The following is a 6,193-nucleotide window of genomic DNA, read 5'->3' as shown; positions in this document are numbered from 1 at the left end:
TTTCTATAATACCTATCACTTTAGCACACCAGAGATTGTGTTCATTTATAGAAAATAACAATAAATGTCACCTGATCATTTGATCTTCTAGTAATATTTTATAACAAGATGTATTATTCTAGTAATTTAACTATTACAAAACTGAGGCGTACAGAAATAAATCACATTGAACAATAAAGAATGTCTCAAATATCAAAGCATAGTAGACTTAGGGCCTCCCATGTCCTGTGCCACAGATATCATAGCATAGTACACAGTTCAGATGGGACTCAGCTTCCTTTAAAATAGGAAGGGATGCTATACCCATGAAGCAGCTACTTCCACACATATTTTTTTTATTTAATTCATAGCACATACTCTTTGTACTAATTGTTGGAAAATCACCCTAGCAATTGCCTCTGTTCCTCTCTGTATTGTTGCCTTACATTCTGATGTCATTACTGCGCTTTTATCATCCACTCGCTCTAATAAGATTGTGAATTATTTAAGGGTAGAGATCATGACTTGAGCTTGTGTTTCTCTGTCATGGTGCCTAGATAAATACTCAAATGCCATCCAGTCCAAATGACTGTGATGAGAGAGGCCCACTGGATCAGTTGCTGGAGACCTTTGATTTTTATTTAGGGGGCCTCACTTGTTCTGTGCCTTTACAGAGGGGTAGTAGGGGCTGAGGGAATTTGGGGAAACCCAGACAGAATTCTCCTCCTGCAAGATTTCCCTAAGCTGGCGCCCAGCTTCGCCCCGGGACCACAGGTGGCTTGGCTTCTTTGCCCCGGGACTTCGGGCGAGGCGGCTTCTTGGCCTGGGACCGAGGGCGGCTTCTCCCTGGCCCAGCTGCAGCCACAGGCGCCCGGCTTGGCTTTGTCAGGAAGGACGTTCAGATGGTTGTCTGGAAGATGTCCGCTCTAATTAGCATATTACCCTTTTATTAGTATAGATCAGTGATGGCGAACCTATGACACACGTGTCAGAGGTGACACGAGAACTCATTTTTTTGGTTGATTTTTCTTTGTTAAATGGCATTTAAATATATAAAATAAATATCAAAAATATAAGTCTTTGTTTTACTATGGTTGCAAATATCAAAAAATCTCTATATGTGACACGGCACCAGAGTTAAGTTAGGGTTTTTCAAAATGCTGACACGCCGAGCTCAGAAGGTTCGCCATCACTGGTATAGACACTACACATTTAACAATCTGGAAGAAATTAGTAAATTCCTAGAAACTTACTATCTTCCAAAATGAACCAAGAAGAAATAAAAAATCTCTACAGACTGATTATTACTAACAATATCAAATCAGTAATCCAAAAACTCTAAACAAATAAAAGTTATAGATGTAAAAATTCTCAATAGAATATTAACAAACTGAATTCAGAAATGCATTCAAAAGATCGTATACCATAATCAAGTGAAATTTATTCCTGGGGTGCAAGGCTGGTTCAATATTTGCAAGTCAATTAACATGATATGCCACATAAATTATATGAAAGATAAAAATCATAAAAAAATCAACAAACAATAAGTGTTGGTGAGGATTTTTTGATGATAGACATTCTGTCAGGTGTGAGGTAATATCTCATTGAAGTTTTAATTTTCATTTCTCTGATGAATAGTGATGTTGAGCATCTTTTCATATGCCTGTTGGCCATTAATATGCTCAAAAGAAACATGATGCCTCAGATATTAGAGAAGAAAAGACAAGTCTATTCAATCAAGACCAAGTGGAAACATTGTGAAAGGTCTGCACTTCCTAGAAGGCTGACCAGCAGCATTTTTAAAATGCCAGTCAAAAAAATAAATTCCCATCCTGGCAACGAGGTCAGGTGCAGGCAACAGTATGAGACCTTGGAGAAGCCTCAACAAGTCTGTGCATACAGGAGACTGCAGGGATTCCAGGACTGCAGCAGTGAAGAACTTTAAGTGCTTTAAATATCATAAATATTTTTAAATATATTTTATTGATTTTTTACAGAGAGGAAGGGAGAGGGATAGAGAGTTAGAAACATCAATGAGAGAGAAACATCGATCAGCTGCCTCCTGCACACTCCCTACTGGGTATGTGCCCACAATCAAGGTATATGCCCTTGACTGGAATTGAACCTGGGACCCTTGAGTCTGCAGGCTGACGCTCTATCCATTGAGTCAAACCAGTTAGGGCTCATAAATATTTTTAAAATAATTGCACTGAATAGTGCAGATAATCCCTGGGCCATGCTGGTGCTGCATTTCTACACACCAGCCCCAGCCCACCACTGCACCATCTTCAGATTGGGCAGAAATGATCCCAGGAGCAGGTCTCTATCTCCCACAGCCCCTGTGCAGATAACCAGTGACACCAGGAGATATTCAGAGACAGACTTGGGAAGTGAAAAATCCAGAGACTGGCTGTGGCCTTGAGGTCAGACAGGCTTGCCAGGGAGGTAGAGAGCCAGAAGACAAGAAAGATGAAAACTACATGAAAAACAGCAGAAGGCTGTGTTGAAGAAGCCAAGTGGTGTGTCCCTTGGGAAATGGTTCACTATGAGGCCACACTAACTTTTACTTGCTTCCATCAATGTCAGTCCTGTTTCTTGCTCTGGACTGTGTTGCTTTGTTGTATTATAATTGTACTTTTTTTTAAAATATATATTTTATTGATTTTTTACAGAGAAGAAGGGAGAGGGATAGAGAGTTAAAAACATCGATGGGAGAGATCGATCAGCTGCCTCCTACATGCCCCCTACTGGGAATGTGCCCGCAACCAAGGTACATGCCCTTGACCGGAATCGAACCTGGGACCCTTCAGTCCGAAGGCCGACGCTCTATCCACTGAGCCAAACCGGTTCGGCTATAATTGTACTTTTTAAAACTTTTTTGAGAGAAAAGAAATGTGAAGAGCAGGTAGTTTTGTAGATGAGAGATTAGGTTTCATGTGACCACAAAGAAGATCTTTACTTGTCTGTATATACCTCACTTTCTATTTATCATGATTTTTATTCAATTTTAAATTAAATTCTACACAGGTAATTTAGCCTGAGGAATTATTCAGTGTGTTAGTTATAAAGTTTTAATAATACTTAGACATTATCTGTTCCTCAAATCCCAATAATATAAGTTGATTTCTTCAGTCATTGAATCTTTTTCCTCTCTTCTTATTGTCATGTTAAATTATTTTATCCTAAGTTAATTTTAGTTGGGTTTTCTCTCCTATGCATATTAATTATTCCCGAGTGTTTCCCAGATGCACATTATGATTTCAGGAAGTTACATTGAAAAAGGAAGGTGTTCAGAAGTGATAATTTAAAGGATGGCATCTGGCATGGTCATTGATCTTCAGGACACCTATATAATAAACCATGTGATCAGTGGACTTTTAAAGACAATGTCTGATTCGGTTTTGATGGTTTGACTGAGAATAAATGGGAAATCCTACAATTGAATCCCAGTTTGTCAACAGCAGAGAATTCCCCCCTTGCTCTTCTAGCTCCAGTTGGTTGCTGCATTCTTTGGCCCGTGGCAGCATAACTCCAATCTCTATCTATGTTTTTTATATGGTCTTCTTCTCACTATGTCTCTGTTTTAAAATAGCGTTTATTTTTAAATTACAAAACCAGTATGTGCTCTATAAGTATGCTTGTAAAATATAGAAAATCACTAAGAAAACACAAGTCATTGAATTTACAGTCCACCCTAAACCCAGGATGAGTTCATCTTCATATTTTAATCACATCTGCAAAGATCCTTTTTCCATCTAAAATCTCATTCTGAGGTTCTGGATGGACCAAATTTGGGGTGGACAGTTTTCAACCCACTACCCTCTCTCTACTCAACTGCAGTGGTGGAAAATTTATTTTGGATGTGACCATCTTGTGCCTGGTGAGACCTGAAGGGGTTATGTCAGCTTCAGGTGTACAAAGTATACAGACAGACATCTTTTATGGTTCAGTCAGATCTAAGTGGTAGCAATATTGCAAGCATTGTTTTCCTCAAAAGTACTTGATTCAATACAATGAGTCATAATAAATCATAATATAGTTTTAAAACTGTGATCCTTATGTTCATACAAAAGAGAAATTTTACAGAGTAAACAAAAATTTTTGAACACCAACCAGCCAAACCAAAAAAAAAAAAAAAGGAAAGAGAATAAGAAAAAGGCGATATCAAAACATTTTCCCAGTTACATTAACAATAATGGGGGAGTAGAGAGATCAGAGAATCAGTCTCTCCACCGAAGCAACCATTAAGCTGGACTAAACTAACAGAACCACTGCTTCAGAACCGGGCAATAGAATAAAAAACTTACAGCATCAAAGAAAGTGATTACAAACAAACAGGTGGCTGCGTTTTGGTAAAAAGCAATGTGGCATGTTTGGGTAATGCCTACCCGTTGCTGTTCCCCGTCACGGACAGTGGTTGTGAGAATGGGAGCTCAGATTCCTTGTGTGGCTTGCTGTTGCCAGGTGGCAAATATCGACCTTGCCTTTAAAATGGGTGATTGTAGGACTGGAGGGCAGTGACCTGTCACTTGGCTCCCTGTAACACCAGAACACAAGCTGACTTTTATTTTTCCACTTTGTGCTGGAGTGACTTTCCAGGTGGTTTCATTATTTTATCATAAAAGATAAAATTTATCTGAAAGATTTAAAGACATATGTCACTGGTAGCTGCCTGGGCAAGAAATGGTGGAAGAGGAATGCAACAGGCGGGCCTATAAACCTGGAAAAGAAGTGAGTGAGGAGGAAATTTCATGGGGAAAAAGGCTTGGAGGAGCGACTGCATATACCAGGGAATCCTAAGTGCAATGTGCTACCAGTCACTTCTGAATGCTTTTGGGCGAGGCTGGGCTCCTTCCACCCATCCTCTCTCTCCTCCTTCCTGCCCTCAGCTCCTTCTGCCTCTCTGCCACTTCTTGACTTGGTGGCTCTTTTGACTCTCTCTGGCGGGCCTCAGTTTCTCTGATTTTCATCGTTTTAGAGGCAGCGCTTCCTGCCTCTCCCTGTCACACCCCAGGCTCGGCCCATACCAGTGTGGTTTGTTGTGTTTATATTTTTTCTTGTCTCAAGGAGGTGGATCTAAGGGTTGGTGGCATGTGTAGTTGACCTTGATAGGGAGGAAAAGAGAGTAACATTCTCAAAGGAGAATGAAAGGAAATGGCATGGAATTGATAATGACTTTGAGCTTTCCATCCTTGAAACAATACAAACACAATCAAGCCTTAATTCCCAACTATAAATACACTGGAAAAAATAGATGCTAGAATAAAATGCTAAGTGACACCATGGAGTTGCAATAAACAAACTCCAAACTATATTAAGCTCTGTGAGACATATGACACCATTCTTTTTAGAAATAATTCACACACACACACACACACACACACACACACACACACACAATACAACCCCTGACCCCTCTATATGCACATTTTTATGAATCAACATATCGAAGGACACACCTGGAAAGCTAATGCATATTCTGTAAAGACCCTCCCCCAAAAAATAATTGGGAAAGAGAGAGATGTTCTTTACATATTTGATGCTAGTTGCCCTCCATTGCTGCAGTCACTGTTCTCAAGGAGGTCTTCATAACAGGTTGACCAAGAGAGTAACTTAATAAACGCTTTCTTTATGAATTGTCATGAATTCACCTTTTCCCATAACTTAGTGTTGTGGCTGACACAATTAGCTGCATATTTAAATCACTGAGGTAAATTTCAAAGTACTGATGCCTTTCCTACCTCTTACCTCTAATATAGAGATATAAGTGAGCCTGTATGGGAACCAGTACTTTTATCTTGTATTTCTATTGTCCCACAAAGTCTGAGAAACCCTGGATGAGAAAAATATCCTTCATCTTAACTTACAGTAAAAAAACTTAGAGTTCTTAGAAAGTGAATTCCTGGCCTCTCCCATGGCCATTGTGATACACTTGGTGAGAAAGTGCCCAGGCACCATAGTGTTAACAACATCCCAGCTGTGATTCATGCGAACAAGGTTCAGGACCACGGCCTCCAAAGCAGCCAGAGGACTAGTTTTTCACCCTTGGCTGTCCTCTACCCTTGGGGAGTTGTAAAATTCCTGTACACCAGGCTGTGCCCCATATCAGCAGATAAGAATTTTGGGGACTAAATGCAGTATCAATATGTTTTAAAACTCTCCAGGTGACTTCAATGTACATCCAGATTGAGAACAATTAAAGTAGATTTCCTGA

This window comes from Myotis lucifugus, unplaced genomic scaffold, assembly GCF_000147115.1.
Source record: "Myotis lucifugus unplaced genomic scaffold, Myoluc2.0 scaffold_7, whole genome shotgun sequence".
NCBI classification, from domain to species: domain Eukaryota; kingdom Metazoa; phylum Chordata; class Mammalia; order Chiroptera; family Vespertilionidae; genus Myotis; species Myotis lucifugus.
Note: the sequence above shows the minus strand (reverse complement) of the source record.